Here is a 19,975-nt window from a genome sequence, read left to right on the forward strand (position 1 = left end):
CACTTGGAAACACTTTATTTTCATGCCTTGAACTTCATGCAGAGTAGTTAGGATAAGGGGCCTCCTTTAATAGGGAAAGAGAAGAATGGAAAAGATTTCATGGCAGCAGCCTCCAAAGCAGCCTGAACAAATAATCTCAGTATGATGCAACAGGTGACCAGAAATACACTATTAAAGCACATAGGCAGTTGTGATGCACTTTTATAGACCTTGCAGTTAGTTCTGACTTAAACTGCTCTACTACAGGTCGGACTAAATAACCTTTTTTATAAGCCTCTAATGACAGTTCTTCAAGAGAACAATAATGAGAGACTCTTTCTGGTAATCTCTGACAGAGGCCTGGTTGCAAGCCAATGAACAAATGTAAGTGCTCTCATATGAAAGGAATAACATGATAAACTCTAGGAAAGCTTTATCCAACACATGATAACAATGATTGCTTATTTTTAGATTTAATATTTTGGAGCAGGTTGGTATTATCTAGCCTCAATTTGCTAAAGGAGGTCTTAACAAAGTTAGGGAAGCTGTGACACTAGTACTATTAGCTGAAACTCAAAAATTATGTTGGTAGAACAAAAGAGTAATGTAAGATGGAACTGATGTGCCATCTTGACTTCTTTGTAAAGAAAAGAAAAAATAGTTTGAGGCTGAAACTCACTGTTTCTGTGAGAAAACATTACCACCACCAGAAACACTTTTTCATGGAGAGAATTGGGAGTTAAAAGCTTCTTAGCCAGAAGAAAGAATGAAAGGAAACGTGTGAATTTTCTTCCTCTAGTTGAGCACATTGCAATAGGAATTGTATTTTTAAATTTTACAAAACTTTTAATGAGTCAGGAGAACTATTTTTCCTCCTTCTTGTGTTTCTTACAAAGCACAGTCAGTCAGACTTCTGCAGGGTGTTATGCATTTCCCTAGAAATAATACAATATTTTATTGTTCTGACTTGGAGCATGCTTTGTGACTGTGGTTATTATATATGCATTGAATGATAAAAAATTGACTGATATATATAGGAGGGAATACTAACTGTGCTAATGGTACTATTTGATGTAAAAACAATCAGAAATCTGTTTTGATTTTGGAAAACAGAACTACTGATCATATTCATGATTTCCCTCTTTTTCCTTGGGTCTAGGATATGTAATTTATCTTCTGCTTATGCAGCTGGCAGTGATTCACATCTCAAAGGGCTGACTGATGCTTCCTTGAGATCCTGGCTAGGCATTGCCTAATTTAGGTACTTAACTTGGGTGTCTAGACTCTGGTTAATACTCTTTGGAGGCAGAAAAGAGCACTTTAGTTTAATCCCTTGTACGTCTTGGTTTGTGTGGCATGTTGCACAGTGCAGTTTATCTCATGAGCAGCCTGGAGCCTTGAAGCCACTTGTGAGCAACTTGTGGGAGAGGTTTCTCACAGCTTGCTCTCACAGCTTCCTCCTCCTTTTTGTCTCATTTGTGAGCAGTGATGGGAGGAGATGATCTGGAGCACCAGCCTGAGGATGGGGAAGACTGCTACGGTCTTTTAGTGCATGCAAGTCCCTTACTGTCCAAATCTCTTCCAAAAATTCATTAGTGTATCTCATCAGCAAAGATGTGTGACTTTCCATGTGTACTGTACGATTTTATTTTTATTTGCAGTTCTAGGCATTACTACCAGTCTATGCTTTTCCTTTGTGAACAGTATTGTCTGGAGTTTGCTATGAAATGCAGGAATTCTTACCTAGTTTTTTATTCTGCCACCAGTATTTCCTAGTTTGGCAGAATTTGAAGTATATGCTCTTACCAGAGCATGTTCAGTGAGGGAGTTATTCTCCTTATATAAATTTCAATCAATATAATTAGACTTCTCCACATATTGGGAATTTTCTTTGTGTGAAAATGACAATCATACTGACACATGACTGAGCAATACTAGTAGGAGTTACAGGTGTGCTTCTAGCAAATTGTTTCTAGCAGGCATGTTAAACAGTTTTAATATTTAAAAATGTTTTCACTCAAGCACTACATAGCAGATTCTACTCACCCATTATCCTTTTTCCTAATTCCCACAATCCTTTATTGCTTTTCTGTGAAAAGTGATGGATCTGAGCCTATTTTTTCTAGTAAGGAGAATAGTTATTCTTCAAAGGCTTTGCACGAGTAGAAAATTTGGAGTTTTGATAATATAATACCATTATGACAAGCAAACAAACAAACAAACAAACAAACAAACAAACAAACAAATGTGCTAAGACAAGGCTTGTGGTAGCTACATGGTTTTGCATCTCATACTGCTACAGTGTCAATATCAATGCCTTTGAATGCCATGCACTATGTTTTGTTCTGTGCTTCTCACCTGATGGGCTTCAGTTCTTTTCATCTGCTTTCACTTTTCTCTGGATATCAGACACCTGAACAATGGAATTGTCAAACTGGAGGGAATTGATTCTGTGACTTGCTTTTCTGTACTAGAGGGCTCAGCAATCCTCTGGCTGAAGATTAAAATTCTTAAAAGCTTTTGAACAAAACACTTGAGGAATCAATACTTCCATTTCCCTCCAGATAGCACACTCATTTATTACTATCCTAGTTCTGCTCCCATGCCTGTTTTTTTATATTTTGCTCCTTGCTGCCTTCCATTCTGCACTGTCTCTTCTCCTTCAGCCTGCAACTGAGGGATTTTGTGGAAGGTCCCTTTGTTTTTCCCTTCTCTGACATCATGTCTGTTGAGTTTCTCCTCACCTCCTCTTCACCTCCCATGCCAGCCGTCCTGCCTAATCTGACTTATTTGGACCTCTGCTTTCAAACACTTTTCTGACTGGTTTCCTCACCTCTGTTGTTCCATCTGGAAAATCTCTTTCCACTTCTTGCTGGAGCTGCATTTAATAGACTGATAGAGTAAGCTGAGTTGGAAGGGACCCACAAAGATCATCGAGTCCAACTCCCAACCCTGCACAGCACCAACCCCAAGAGTCACAGCATGTGCTGAGAACATTGTTCAAATCCTTCTTGAACTCTGTCAGGCTGGTGCTATGACTGTTGCCCTGGGGATCCTGCTTTAGTGCCCAAACACCCTCTGGGTGGAGAATCTTTTTCAATCTTTTTCTGATACCCAGTTTAAACCTCCCCTCCAAGCTTCATACTATTCCCTTGTGTCCTGTCACTGGTCACAAGAGGGAAGAGATCAGTGTCTGTCCCTCTTCTTCCCCTCATGAGGAAGTTGGAGGTTGCAATGAATTCTGTCCTCAGTCTCCTTTTCTCCAGGCTTAACAAATGGGGTTATCTCAGCTGCTTCTCATAAGGCTTCTCCTTCAGATCCTTCACCATCCTTGTTGCCCTCCTTTGGATGCTCTTTAATAGCCTAATGTCTTCTTCAAATTGTGGTGCCCAAAATGCACTCCAAAATGCCGGTATGACTAAACTATCCCTGGATAATCTTTTCTTCACCCCTCTGCTACCCACGTTTTCCTACTCCTTGCATCTCTGTCTCTGTAGTGGCCGCCTGCATTCCCACACATTCTGCCATCAGCACACACAAACGGGACTATAGTGGCAATTGCACAGAGATGAGCAGGTATTCAAAAGTGATATGCAATAAAAAATGTCCAGATGCCATTCCTGAGCTTTCTACAGATTTGTTTGACTTTTAATTTTCAGTATCTAAGGCATATTTAAAGTGGCTGTAGTTTGCTTACAAGATTAAATATTGCTTCTGATCATTAGACTTTGCCTATTACTAGATGTATTTGAAGCCTGCTCCTATGACCTACTGAATTCATATGATCAAGTATATAGAATAAATTAATATTTATTAGTAATAGACCTTGAATGTACTTTGCTTTGTTGTTTGATTTTTGAGTACAGGAAGACTCAGTGCAGGATCAAAGAAGATAAATTTTGCCCAGGGCTCACGTTCTTTATTAGATCATCCAGTTCAGGGAAAACATGCAAGAGAAACCTATCCTGATTCATGTGAAGATGTCTACCATGGAATTAAAATGCCTCACGGCAGCAGATCACTATTGAAAAGCCTTTGAGAGATGAGTGTGTGTGTGTGTCTGTGTCTGTATGTGTGTGTGTAACCTTGGCTAGCATTAACCCATCAGTTGAGAATGTACAGCCATATCTCTTGGTGTTTTATTCAGGATTGTGACATGGAAATCGTCTGTAAATATTTTTTCTGTATCAATGCTACTCAGCTTCCTTAGAATTCTGCTAAACTGGGCACTCTTCCCTGGCATTTTCCTTGCACTCTCATCTTTCCTAGAATATACTTTTGTGAGAATTAAAGTTAGAGAACAAACACATTTCTTGTTGAAATTATTAGGACAAACTCACTACAAAAACCAAATACTTCCTTACCTTTGGAGCAGAACTCTTCTTGCAAATAAATTCTCTGTGTGACACAAACAAACGAGGAATATTGCCACTGCAGCCGTGGCTTCTCCAGTGTCACAGGGCAGTAATGAAATGCATCCCTCGGTACTTTTTATTTGAAGTGGGGGTAACATAAATCCTTCATCATATCAAGGCTATTTTGAACAGAACCAGCAGCAAGATAAGATCATTTAATGAACTTTGCAGCCCCCTGCCTGAGATGACTGTGAAACACAGGCCCCCTTGAGACCGTGCATCCCTCCCACACTGGCAGATACCTCAAAGAGCATGACTTGGCAAGTGATGAGAATTTTCTTTAAAATGCCTCCTAGTGTTATCCATTTTAATAATCTTCCTATGAAGCTTGAAAAATTCTACACTACAGTGGTCTTAGCTGTAATGGAGGCTGAAATGGTGTGACGAATCACACTTGGTTTTGCATTACAGGGTGACTTACAGAAGTATGTGCTACTTTGGTGTTAATCTAAGGATGTGTGCTTCATTATGACCTATCTCAAAATCTGCTCTCTTCAAGGCAGTTGTCATAGGAATTGTCCGTATGCTTAGCGTTAGCTCACAGATTGCATTAAAGCAGCACTAGTTTTACCATTTAGAGTTGTTCTAAGTCTATTACAGATGAATGCTTATATCATTACACTTCATTTCTGAGGAAGATGTTTTGTAGGTTTGGCTGATGACAGATGCACATCCTTATCTCAGTTTTCATTAAATCCATCTACATTGCTAGTATACCATATGTGATACTGGCTTAAGTAGTTCTTATACAACTGCTGATTATTTTAACCTTCCTTTGTTGTAATTTTTCAGAATATAAGTAGCAAAAGCAGCAGCTATTAGAAGACTGTTTTCTGTAGTTCATATTTACTTACTTTTTCTGCAGTTTCCTTTACAGCAGAAAAATCCTGTGCAAAATCTAGCAGCTACAAGCTTTCTCTGTAAAGGAAAATTCCAGCTTTTTCCAAAACTTGGTCAATACATTTGACTCCTTAGAAACAGTACCTGTTAACTTTTCCCAGTATCACATGAAAACACAGAAATCAGCTTGTTCCTCCACACATGTGATAACAATGGTAATGTGGTCCAGAGCTTTCGGATAATTATACATATGTGGCATTGAAAAAATAAAACAATGTATCATAAGTAAAGCTGATTGCTCTATTTTTGGAAAAATAGTTCAAATTCTGACTGGTTTTAGAAATCACAAACAAATACAATCTGCTGGTGAATATTAAAATAATATGGTATTATAAAAAGAAGTTGAAGCCCAGGCTTGATAGAGAAGTGGCATTAACCACCATGGTGCTGCAGAGCAACAGAACTGCTTCCTTTCCATTTGACTCAGAGCTTTTTACTAAATGTATCTTGCTAAATTTGCAATGAATTTGAGAGTTTGTTCTGTTTCTAATGTTATAATGTAGTCAATACCTTCCATAAACATTTGCAAAAATTGAATTTCAGGAGAGAACTTCAGTGTCCAGGCTTCATCAGACCAGAACATGTATTTCTGGTCAGATATTCTCTAGAAGCATTGACATTTCTGCAGTTTAGATGCCCTGTGTGAAGGACAGCCAAATTGTGATAAGACATTGCACATGCTCTAGTCATCTGTAGTAGATTAGGTACATTGTTTATTATACTTGCTGAGTGTATTTGCAATGAACACTTCATCTGTGCATACACAGTGACTTCTTGTGCAAGACAAATGATGCATCCAGAAATCCTGGACAGAACTAGTAATCTAGTGGGCTACCCATACGCGAAAAAAAGTTCAGGTGACAGCTGACTGGAAAAACATGGTTCACTCTCAAAAGCAGGGCAGCTTTTATATACAGCCTAAAACCTATTCAGGTTGTTTGTGCATCTCAGCCCTTGTTTACTTTATAAGCAAATCTCAGAGCTGCTTACCAGAAACTGCTTGTATAACAGCTCTCATTTCTAGTTTGCAAAAGTTCTTATAAGCACTTGTTTAATGTCATTAGCAGAAACCATGGAAGAATCTGCAAATAATGAATGGAATGTAAACCTTTGGGGTGCTTGAGGTGTTACTTATCTGCAGAAATCAAATCCTTTTTTGATATTCTGACTGTGCGCTATTGTTCATGTGTAGGAGAGTTAGAAATAAAAGTTGCAGTCAGCTCTTACTCTTGCACAAGTAACCCTGATACATTTAGTCTGTATTTTGTCAGCCTGGATCCTTCACTCTGAGGGTATGCTTAGACTTCATGCTAAAGGAGAAGATATTTCACAGAATCTTGCTGATTAAATAAACATCTCTTACTTTGTTTCTCTTTGATACTAGAGGAAATAAAAGTTTTAAAAGTTTTTAAAGAAGACACTGAACCATCTTGTTGGGATAAGTTCCTTTGAAATTCACTGTGCACTATTATTCATGTCCTTCTTGTTTTGGAGTGACGCAATTCCAGCTAGAAAGTTGTGAAGAGGGATTTCTGTCACTATTGGACTGTGTCCTTGTTGGTCCAGGGGCAACAGAGGTCACAGCAGTTTTAGCAGCCCTCTCCAAAATTCACAGATTCCAGAATGGAACAAATTACTTAGATGGAAAGTAGAATCTGGTCAGTTTAGGTGTCTATCTGTAGTGGCTGGAATCCATATGGATTCTCTCCTTCACAAAAAGACAGTGGAGACAAAATATAATGAGGGTTCATGAGCTGAGATAATGACTGGGAGAGATCACTCACCAAATAGTATCACAGGTAAAACAGACTCAAATTGGGGATATTAACTGAATTTATTACTCACAAAATCAGAGCAGGATAATAAGAAGTAAAGTAAATCTTAAAAAACATGTTTCCCCTACTCTTCCCTTCTCCATGAACTTTACTTCCTCCCCTCCAGCAGCCTAGGGAGATGAGGAATTTGGGTTACAGTTGGTTCATCACAAGTTTGTGACCCTTCAGGGAAAGAAGTCCTTCTCCTGCCCTAGAGTGGGGTCCCTGCCACAGGAGGGGATTCCCCACAGACTTCTCCAATGTGAGGCCCTCACATGGGAAACAGTACTCGACAAACTGCTCCAGCCTGGATCACATGGTGCAGTCTTCCAAGGACAGGCCACAGGGTCACAGGTCCTACCAGAAAACCTGATCCAGTCTGGGCTGCTCTCTCCGTAGATCAGCCAGGAGCCTGCTCCAGCAAAGGCCTCCTACGTGTTCACAGCCTCATCTCAGGCATCCACCTGCCCTGACATGGGTCTTCTTCATAAGCTGTGGGTGCATCTCTGAATCCCCACGGACCTCCATGGGCTGCAGGGGCATAGCTGCTTTACTGTGGACTGCACCAGGGGCTGCGGGCAAATCTCAGCTCTGGTGCCTGTAGCACCTTCTGCCTCTCCTTCTCCACTGACCTTGGTGTCTGCAAAGTTGTTCTTACATATTCTCACTCTGCTCTTCTCTGGCACTTACATCTGCATAACAGCTTCTTTTTTCATTAAATGTGTTAGTCCAGAGATGTTACTACCATTTCTAATTGGCCTAGCCTTGGCTAGTGGCACATTAATCTTTGAAGCTACCAGGGATTGGCTCTGCTGGATATGGAATTTCTCATAAAAGCCACCCTTGCTGTTACTAAAACCTGGCCACACAAGCCCAACACACTACCTTCCCAAGAAAGCTGATTGTTAGCTGGCTTTCACGCTTCTGTAAATATTTGCAGAGTATGTGAGGTTATTAAAACCTGCCTTGGAAAAGCACTGGCAGTTCTTTAGCAGGTCTAGCACTCCAGAGTGAAAGAGCAGGAAGGATGATCCTTAATGGGCTGTGCTGCAGCCAATGCCATGCCAAGTGCATGGTGTTTCCTTGTTCCCCTGTTGCACATAAATTGATTTAAACCCTGCTATGTTGTGTTGGTTTCTCTGAGAGAACATCTGGAGAAAACACAGCTGCTTGAAAGATTTAGCTCTGCCTGCTAGGTATGACACTGAGTGTTGGACAAAAATTTGTCATGTCTGGTTAACAGAAAGGGTCACTTAATCTCACTGCGGTTTATAAACTCCTCTTTTCTCTATTGGGCCATGCCTTGGATTATGTGGTCAGGACTTGTTTAAATAACACCAAAAAATCAGGATTAAATAGGAGCTGGAATTCCACTTCACGTACAAGAATATCTTTTATCTGAACAGGATTTTTCCTGTGAGTGCATTCTGAATGGTGCCTACATCACATCATCCTATGACACACAATTGTTTTCTTTATAAATACCTCTTACAGGATAATCTTAAGGTCAGTGAAGTAGCGGATTGAAGAGTTTACATATTTTATTAGCTGAAACTTCTTATTTGCACCAGTTATGACAACTGAAACATTTACAGAGGCTGCTAAGTGTTTGTTGTAATCATGATATTGCGTTTGCACAATAAGAAAAATCAGACATGTAAGATTCACTAGTAGCTTTTCATAATTCTCTTATTAGTTCCCTGCCTGCAGCTTTTTCATGCTTCTATTATTTTCCAGGACTGTAAAGTTTTCAAGCAGTTTAAATTGTATCAAGCTGAAACTGACACTGGAGCTGCTAGGTACACAGATGCTCCCCATGGAAGTGTAATTAGCCTGGCTCTGTGCACTACAGGGGAGAATTTTACTGCAAAGGAAGGAAAAGGCTGCTAGTGTCACCTGCTCTGTCTTAGCATTTCTGTGTTTGACACTACCTTCCAGTCCAAATGAAATTCTATAGTGACCTATCCAGAAAGGCTTCTATGATGTGTTGAATTTGCCTGCCGTTTTGACATGGAAGATTTTCCATCTTATTATGACACTGGAGTTAGGAACAAAATTGCTCCAGACACCCTCAGGCATCAGTTTAATGAGTGTAGGAAAGAGGTTTTTGATCTTCTGTTAAAATCAGCCAATGCAGATCCTGCTTCAGTGCACATATTGTTTGAGCTGTGGTTGGGGCATAAAAATCACGGAGAGAAACAATATCCCAGTGAAGTAAACAGCATCTTAAGGGGTTTCTTTTATAGCATTATAGTTCATATACAGTCAAATCTTAGGTGATTCAGCTAGAAATAGTTGAATTTATTGAACTGGAGCTGTTTGAGACATCAAACTTGCTGCTAACAAATTAAGAAAGTTGCACAGAGACTTTGCTCTTATCATTAATTTCCATGGGATGATGTTGGATACTTTGATGATAGGGAAGTAGAAATTCAGGGCAGTGTATTGATTGTATGGCTTTTTATCTTCTTTTAATGTCCTAAAGATTTTAAATGTTTGAATGTTCTGTATACCTCTTATAGAGGCAAATGCTACTTCTTTTTTTCTGCATATTTTCTCTATGGAAGCTCAAATCATTATTGGATGAGTATTTTACTTGGGAAGAAGGTAAGGTAAGGTAAGAAGAAGGATGACAGAGGCTTTTAAAAGTGATTTTCATGGTCATGGATAAATCTGTGGTTACAGTTTCTTTGTGAATATTTCAAGGATAGTGTAGCTGTACCCTTGTGCACCCGTTGAATACCAGTTTTAATGCAAACTCTATTTAGAACAAAGCACGGATCTACTTACTTTGCTTCTACCAGTGTATCAGAGGGAAGGAATCTGTGTGTCAGGGCTTTACCATGTAGTTAACTGAGATGATAAGCAGGCTGCCTTTTGCTACTTGGCTCCTGTTAAGACTGTATCTGCATTAAAAAAACAGACCAGACTTTACTCTGGCTGGCCTGAGAGTTTGAGCATGAATATGGGATGTGAGGGCCCATTCTGCCTTTCATGTGTTTGCTGGAAAGAAATCTGATTTAACTCTTGCATTCAATCAGGCAATGAAAATAATTTAGACATGCAAGATTATCACCAACATGTTTCTTTTAAACACTGAGACCCAAAATTATCACCAGCTCGCAGATCCTGCCATTATAGAAGTCTTTTGCTAATACAGTCCTCAGTGAGCAAACACTGCTTCCAAGATTTCCAAAAGGCACACCAGGTATGTGTTAAGTAAAACCCAAGTTATGGCAGATTAGGATCATGTAACTATAGGAAAGCAGGAGGTGGCCTGGACCATTACACATTAGCACACTCTGGCAACTCCAGCACCGTAGAAATCTTGCTTTAGTTGCCAAGACCTGCTATGCAGCCAGCTTGGATACACAGGTCTGTCATTTGTGAAACAGCTTACTTTAAGGAGGAATGATATATCCCTAATGATTACTAAAAGAAACTTCACAGCATGTACTTTACAAAGTCTTTAACCTGAAGACAAAATTTCTTCAGTGCAAGTTTGACATTTGCGAAAGTTGTTATAGAGCTGGTTTACTGAGAAATAACCTCTCTTTCCAGGAACTGAATGCAAGATTGAATATTAAAAAATTCTTCAGAGCCGTATCAGCATGTAGGTGTCTTCTCAAAGCAGATTCCCATACTTAGCTCTACTCCCTGGACCATCCTCTTGTCTTCCTTCATTGTGTACACAAAAGGGTTAGTAGGGAGGTGTGAGTGGTAGTCACTCAATATCCTGTTTTTGGCCTGTGCTTGTGTCCCTTCTGTGTCACTGCTACTCTGCAGTTGAGCATCTTGTTTTCTGCATAGCATAGATGAATGGATCTTGATGGATGAAGCACATAGTTCAGATATGGGAAAGCCACCAGGAGGTGGCCCAAGAATAGCTTTGGCAGAAGAGATCAGTCTGCATTTTATTACTCTAACTAAAAGTCTGGATGGATCTGATCCTGATGGGACTGGTATGACTGGTAAATGTATAACAATGGATAAGGAGATAGCTGAGGTACCCAACAACATTACTGCCTCAGTTTTCAGTGGCCATCTCTCTTCCTACACCTCTTTCACAATCAGACTTCAAGACAAGGACTGTAGGAGCAAAGTCCTTCCCAGTGTAAGTAAGGCTCTGGCTCATAGCCACCGGGGGCCATGGCCACTGAAATGTATGTTAGTTTCTGGGACCTCACATGATGTATCCTAGAAAATCCCTGAGGAAATTGGCTGATGAAGCCACCAAGCAACTCTCCATGATATTTGAAAAGTCTGGTGGAGTTCCAAGTAACTGGAAGAAGGGGGACAATTTACCTGGTCTTTAAGATCCTGGAACCTACTGACCTTCAGCATCACCTGGGTTTCTGGGAAGATCATGGAGCAGATCCTTGTGGTAGCTGTACTTAGGAACATGGAGAATGGGAAGGTGATTCAAGGTAACCAGCATGACTGCACCAAGGGCAAGTCCTTCCTGACTGATCCAGTGGCCTTCTACGATGGAGTGACTTCCCCAGTGGGCATGGGAAGGGTCATGGCTCCCTTAATGCCTTTTTAGTAGGACCTGTTGTGGAAGGATAAGGGGTAATGGATTTAAACTGAAAGACAGTATATTCAAACTAAATACAGGAAGAATTTTTTTATTATGTGGCTAGTGAAACACTGGAACCGATTGCCCAAGTACGTGGTAGATGACCTTTTCCTGTAAACATTCAAGGTCATGCTGGACAGGGCTCTGAGCAACCTGATCTAGTGAAAGGTGTGACTGCTTATGGCAGGGGCATAGAATTAGATGGCTTTGAATATCCTTTCCAGCACAAAGTATTCTAAGATTCTATGATTCCATCTGATAACAGAGAATGAGGACAACCTTCTTCTTCTAGGTTTGCAGAAGAATTAACAACTTCTTTAAATGAACCAGCAAAATTAGTAACTTCTAAGTATTTAAAGGTTATTTTTGTCTGAAACAAGACCTATAAGCAGCAGGAGGATATATACTTTTTGCTTTCCACCTGTGTTTAGATTTTTTTTTGTCTTGAAGGGAGGATTATTCTTGTCAGCATTTGTGTCATTGTCACTTCTGATCAGGACAACACAGTACCCATGGGGCTTCACCACTCAGCAAATATGTTTGCTGCACTACTTCATGTTCAAAGAAAGTATGTTTTTCCCTTTTTTTTTTTTTTTTTTTTCTCTCTCTAGTCCTTTCTATAGGGTCCTTTCTATAGCTGTTTAAATGTTCTAGCCATTATGTAGTATATGTACATAAAAATTTACCATATCAGTTGTTTCTGGGAAACAATTTCAATGGGATGAGAGAACCTGACCCCATTGGACTGTATTATATATCAGTTCCCTTCTGGCTGTGAATACCATTAATCCTGCACATTTGCTGGACGTGCTGTACATGTCTTTCAAGTCGGTGTGAGTCTGTCACTGACCTTCTTGTGAGAGAACTGCCTCATGGATGAAGGCATTGGATGATTGTAGAAGTTCCTAGTGGAAGTGCATTAACTTGAGTGCTTTGGACTAGTAGGGTGAAAACAAGAAAGTGTGGAAATCTCTGAGAAGTCCTTAAGTGGGTTGTTCTCCTGTTACATCTGCCCTTTTTTCAAATTGTGCCATTGTGTAAAAATATTCTTGGGACTTGGGGGTCAGCAACCAGATCACACATTGGTGACTCATGAATGCTTCGCAGCTCTAAAAATGAAAAGCCATATGGACCAAGGACACTGTTGCAGAGAGTCAAAAAATCCCTCTTACCTGCTGCTGTTAAGGTAACTACGTAAACCAGTGACCTTATAAAAGAAATAGGCCTGAAATAGTAACCTCCTTAAATATAAAGTAAGCCCCATGAAATCACTACAAATAGTTCCTCTGATCCTGACAAGAAGCTGCCAGTGCCAAGAGTACAGCTTAAATCCGTTGTTACTCCCTCATTTGACTTCATACTCAAGATCTTGTGTAGGCAGTTGGGAGACATCTGTGGCTCTTGTCACAAAACCAGCTCTTGTTTATATTCATCCTTTGTAGGTGTTTTGCAATAGTCCTGCCACTATTTTGAAATTTAGGGTTTTTTTAGATTTTAAGAGAGTTCACCATTCATCTTCAAGGACATTGAGCCTTTTGGGGGCCTTCATAGTGAGTACCTCCTCCTTACAATGATGAGCTTCTACTTCATATCTCCAAAGTGACTACTCTTATATGACCACTTCCTCCTTTTCTGCCATGGTTTTGCCATTAGCTGGGACTTAAGTTACCTACCAACACCTGTGTCCTTGAGCAGCTACTCTGACTAGCAGCTACTCTGACTAGCTGCACCAGATGACTGCATGGACCAAGGCAAAAACCCACGAGATAATAAAAAATATGCAAAACCTAACACCCATGTTAATGACTCCTTCTTCAAGTAACACAGGCCCTATTCCCTGTGACTTCACCTCTGTAGCCATAATACATTGCTATGTGTTTTGTACATTTCTCAGCATTTTTAGGCCTCATTAAACAAGAAGAAGGAATGCTTCAGGGTTTCATCACTCACTATACGTATCAGGTACATTTGAAGAAAATAGCTTCTCCTTTCCAGGTTTATCTTTGGAATGAATTTCCAGGCTCGTTGTCAGCACAACCACTTATGGAAGGAGAAATTTGGGGTGATTTTTTAACCAGGTTACTCTAAAATGGTTAAAACCCATATTAGTTGTTGATTCTGGGTTGTTTCTCCTTCCTGAAATGCTGGTGGAGAATAAAAAGGGGACCAAAGAAATGTCCTCAAAGTCAGTCTATGGAGTAGCATAGACTCTTCAACCAAAATGAATCCATCCTACCCCCTAGTTATAAAATCATCTTTTGCAATTTTCAGCCATAACTGAAAAATTCCTTTCTATTATGTTACATAAGAAGGATTAAGGATGAGGAGTAGCATTTACCAGGCTTAGAAGTATATTACTACTCCTGCACTTTTTCTTTCTTAAATTGCCTCTTAAACCTGACCTTAAAAGAAGAGTTACTCAAATTTCTTGTTTGATCCACTCTTAGAGCTGGCTCTTTGGCTCTTAGGGCTGATCTTTGCCTACTTTATCTTCAAGCTGTTCTTGAAACTCAGCTCCCCTTGGTTCTTCTTGGGGCTTTTCCTTTATGGAAGGAGTAGAAATCAGATCTTGGGTCTTTTGAGATTAATCCAAATTTGTAGAAGAGGGCAGACTCAGCAGGAGATGATCCTTCACAGAGCTGTGAGCATGTCAGCTCCATGTTACAGCTAGAAGCATTTTGGGCAGAAAACACTTTCACATATCAAAATTGAAGAGGAGTTGACTATGCTGTTTGGAAATGAATGAGTAGCACTTCTGCGATATACGTGGGTTTGCAGGTAGACTGTGGCAAGGAGAGAAGAAATAGGTAGTGAGACAGTATTACAGCAATATGTGAAAGATTCTTGGAAGAACAGAAGAAAACATGTAGGTTTTTGTGTTGTCTTCTTTTAAATGCGTGCACAGGTGTGGTGTCAACCTAGCTGTACCCTTAAAGATATTGTGTGAAGTTGGAAAATGGACATCCAGCACAGACTTTTTATCAGCTCACTAAAAGAAAGGTCACCACCCAGAGCATCATATGTTTTTCCTCACCTTAATAATTCTGTGATTTGTGATACACTGGTATAACTCACATAGTAGTCTCTTTTAATCTTAGTTCCTGAAAGTGTTATCACAGGCAGAGCTATTTACTCGTAGCTTTTTATAAGGTTAAAGAAACCCTTTAGTTTGCCTAGCAGCAGTTCTCATCAGTATTCAGGAGCAGAAAGATACAGTAAAACAGATTAGGCAGCCTATATGACAATGCTTGTTTCAGTATATTTTAAATTATTAAAGAAATATTTTTATTATATATAAGATAATTATGTATTCAGAATATCAAGGTCAGTGCATGAGAATGTTAAGGAAAAAGAATAAATGCCACAGATAACTAATTTATCTCTCAGGACTGTTATTTCACACACTGACACATTTTCCTCTATCATCAATCTATAAGACTGAGCTCTGTGAAGTGGTTTAATTAAGCTATCATCATGTACTTATTTATGGTGTCTCCAAATGATGTTATCAAAATACAATCGTCTTTTTTTTTTTTCTACCTCCACTCTATAAAATATCCTAAGACATGAATATTTTACAAACAAATATTTTCAAGCCCATTTTATATGTTTATCTTGAAAAGCTGTCAAACTTTAATTGCCAGCAGGCAGGGAAAGCGTATACTCTTGAAAAGTAACAAGTCCCTGTTACTTCTTTTCATCTGGCTGTCTGATAAAATTCCTTTAAAATTAGTATTCAACACCTCAGAATCCATGCACACAGAGCTGATATAGTTTGTCTTTCTGACACACTTTACCCAGCAAGTGGGTTCCTTAGTCTCTTTGATAGAACACTAAGATTAAAGGCAATTGTTTCACTTTTTCTAAGACTTTGCACAGTAATACAAGAATCACTACTCATCCCTGCAGTAGGTCAGATCAAGCTTGTTCACTTGCCGCAAGTTTGATTTAACATAAGTAGAATGGCGATATGAAAACCACTTGAAAAATTATATATTATTTCCCATAATTTTTATAAATGTTGTCTGTGAAAACATATATATAATTGCATGCTCCTTTTACCAGCTCAAGATTTTTCTTTTTCTTAATTGCCTAGGAAAAACTGTCTCTCATGGATTCTGTAATAAGAACAGTCTTTGGTAGGTGTTGACAATATGCTCAGCCTTAGTTCATACAGAGACACATGGTTAGTAGCCAAAACAGCACATAATAGCAGCTTCATCTTTTGAAAATTACATTTTAGAAATTCACACCTCGCATTTAAATACTTGCTATGGTTTGCCTTGGGAATGCTAGTTTTTATCAGTACTGTGAGGCTCAGGAATTCACTCATTAATGCTATACTTGGATCTGACTGCAAAGTTTAAGAGTCAATGTTATTAACTTCTAATGATGCCATCTCCTGGTGACTGGTGCATGTGCTGATGTTGTTCTTGAGAGCAGTACAGAGAAGAAGGAAAATAAGCAGTAAAACCAACAGGGCTGATGAAACATGACTGAAGTAGGACTGTGTGCATGCTGAGGGTTTTGCCTTGAAGTGTGGAGCCCAAGTGCAGTGGCAGATACTTTGTTAACTGTCAGAAAATAATCCATCAGTTGCTGTGGACAGGTTCATTCTTCCTGTGCACTTGTACTGTGCCCAACACAGGAAAATCTCAGCCTCGGTCAGGGCTTGTAGGCACACTCAAGGCTATACACTGCAAATAATAAGGTGCGTTTTAACACAATGATGTTGATTGCAATTCATGTACATGGCTTTTTATGTCCTTGTTTACAATGAATCAGTCCACAGCTGATAAATGCCTCTGAATAATGCCTCATAATCTTCTCTTGTTTTCTTCGGGATTTCTCTTTTTTCACGTGTGGAACCTCCACTGATTGTGACACCGAAGCCTGCTCCAGAACGGCCCTCATTTGCTGGACACACCAACATGCATGCCACAGTGCCAGTTCTTGCTAGACTTTTAACAAGCAGCCTTTCTGCAAATACTAAGTGAATCTAAATTCTTTAGAATTTAGACTGGTTTTAGCGCTGACATGTTTGTCTCCTGATGAAGGCTACACTGTCAGCATTGGGGTACTTCTGTGTAAAACAGTCACAATGTCTCTGTCAGTTTAAAAACTTAAGGGCTTGAGTATCTTCCCACGTGATCCTCTGGGGGAACAAGTTATTCGTAATCCTTGCTTTCATATTTAGCTGAATTTGCTACAATTTTCATTGTAATGTCTGGTTTTATATCTTAAATCATGCCTACTTTTTTTTTCCCCTGAAACTTCTACAAATTTCAATATCATTTACAAAGAGAAAATGACAACATGCTATGTAATATTCTGTTAATGGTGTCACTACTGTCAAGTAAATAATGATTTTTTTTTTCTCTTGTTCCCATGGGATTTTGTACTGCTTAGATACTATAATGGAAATTCAGGAGCAGATTTTCTGCCCATTGGTGTTTAGTTTTTTCATTTTCATTTTTCATTTAGTCTCTGCATGTTGATGTCTTCTTTTGAAACTAAGACTGACAATCTTTCTAACTAACTAAGCTAACATTAACATTAAAGCTGTGATTACATAACCAGTTTTGGCTCGTCTAACTGTGGGCACTCCTTTGGTTTTGCTGCATGTCTCTTCTACATCCCTCTGTCAGCAAAGATGGTCTGTCTGGGAATTAGATCAATAGAATGGGAAAAGAACATTTTGGATGAACGAGTGGACCTTTCTGACTGTGGATGGTACCAGTACAAAGAGGACAATAGATAGATGCCTCTGTGGTCTTGCTGTCTATTCAAACTACTTGAGATAGTTGTAACATTGGGTGTATATATACTGGACTCCTAGAATTCATATTTGCTACTTAGTTTTACCTGCATGGGTGATTCCCCGCTCTAGTTGTTGGACCGGACTTTTAGCACTGTTGAACTTCTGCAGTTCTTTTTTGGTTAGCATAGCTAATGATAGGCATATCATGTGTGCTCAGATAAAAGAAGAACACACACAGGAATGCACCTAATTGGCTTCTGTTTCAGATTATTGCATTGCTAGAGACATACTGCACAGTGTATCTGCACAAGTCTTTTTCCACACAGACAATGCTGGGGTACAGCCTCAGTGAGAAACAGTGGAAGACAGAGTCACAGAGCAGGGAGCATGCATCTGTGTTTCTTTTTTTCTGCTAAAGACTGATGTTAAAAGCAATGTCTGTCTCTGTTGCCAAAATAGATCATAAATGTTACTGGCTTTGCTAATGATTTAGCAAAGCAACACCAGTCTAACAGACAATAAAACAGAGCTAAATCTATTTTAATATCACATGGCCTCTATAACTTGCCTTCAAAGCTAATTAAGGTGTACAGGCACTTTTCTTTCCCAGGAGAGATTTTTCTTCTTGTGCAGGAAGTAGCTTCAGTACTGGTTGTGCATTAAACAATTTTGGCATGAGGAAACATGGTACTGGGACTGGAGGGACAAGACTAACATATAAGCATGTGACTTGACAAGTCTGATAATATTTTGTCTTTTTAAACATTTTTTGTTCAAAAAACCACTCTTTTAAAGAGTTCACATATGGAGTCAGGTGGGAAGGTTTTTTGACACCAATGTATCTTTTTGGTCCTGACTCTCTGCTTGTTCTGCATAAGGATGCTCTTGCAAATATTGTATTTTCAGCATTGTACCACTTCTTTATCTTTAACTAATTCTTTTCCTGATACTCCTTTTCATACTTCTTTGAAAGGACATAATCTTGGTGGGTAAGAAACATGAAAAGCAATTCTCCCCACAAAACTTTCTAGAATTTTACATGACCTTTTCTGTCAGGAGGCAGAGCTATCTGTTTCTTTGCTGTATTTATACAAGATTTATTCTTGTTTATAACCTTTTGTAATGATTTATAATTAGGGTGGATCACATGAATCTTTCAGTTTATTTGGAAGATACAAACGTCATATTATAGAGAACTGGCAAAAAGACAGGTAAGAGATGCAGAATTTTATGTGCCATGCCTACAAAGGAATTTAATGTTCAGCACTCCTCACTGTCCAGTGACAGAAAACTCTGTGTGGATGCATTGAAAATGACTGTCATAGTCCTGCCAGACCCAGCCCTTTGATTTGGAACTTCACAGGTTGTATGTCTATTTCTGCTCACAATAAGCCAGTGAAAGGTGACAAGCTATGCCCCAGACAGCGTGTAAAACTCCAAGAAATATCTCAGCTGTCAGAGAAAGAGATCTAAGTCCTTGGGAGCAGCTGCAGGAGGCTCAGCTGGACAGTGTGCTTCTTTTAACTGTAATGCCAGTGCCTTTCTGGCTCTTTGCTTTTGAGACTTTACCAGTGCTTCTGTCCTCGTAGCATTTCATCCAAACTTTATCAAACAAATAATATCTGAACTGAAGCCTCATAGGCTGGATTATATATTGTAGTTTTGTAAAGATATGGTTGGGTTGCAGCAGATGAAGACAGCGGCTAATGAAGGCTATTTCTGTGCCAGCATGTACCTGAAGACAAATGCTAAACCCAAGATGCATAAGGCATCTGGTTTTATTCCAGTGACATATGGCAGCTTCATGACCTTATCAAGAAGTGACCCTCACAGCAGTATAAGCCAAGGGCAAGGTCAATCAGCAAAATGTGGAGGGAATTACAGGTTTTAATATCTTCTCTGACCAAGAGAGTGCTTTGCAATCATAAGGAGTACTCACAAAGCTAGATAATTTTGCAGAGGGAAGGTATGCAGCTGTTGTGTTGTCATTAAGTCTCCCATGCTTGTTACATGACCATGCTGTAAAAAATGAGGCAGATGGTGAATTACAGGTGATGACTGCAGTGTAGCTAGATAGGCCTCCATGAGATATACACCTGTAACTTTGGACAATGCTCCTATATATATGGTTTAACTTTTCAATTCTTCTCTGTGGATACAGGAGTTGGACTTGATGATCCTTGTGGGTGCCTTCTAACTCAGGATATTCTACTGTTATGTGATTGTAATTCACAGGGCTGCTTGACACATGAGCCAGCCTGCAGTATTATGTTATCTTTCCAACTGATGAAAGACAAAATATAAAGTTTGCTGTGTATTTGCTCAGGTGTATGAAATTTGTGGGTGTCATGTTCCAGACTTATAGTCTGACACTATGAGAATCAGTGAAAGATGGGTAGCAAATTATAATCTTGGCAATCTCAAATACACTGATTAAAACCAAAAAGGACCCTCAAATAACACTGGATAAACAAGTGTGGGAAAATACTTCTAATTCTGTTTTGGCTAGCTTCTTCTCTAGGTGAGA

The sequence above is a fragment of the Sylvia atricapilla genome, chromosome Z, assembly GCF_009819655.1.
Source record: "Sylvia atricapilla isolate bSylAtr1 chromosome Z, bSylAtr1.pri, whole genome shotgun sequence".
Classification (NCBI taxonomy): Eukaryota; Metazoa; Chordata; class Aves; order Passeriformes; family Sylviidae; genus Sylvia; species Sylvia atricapilla.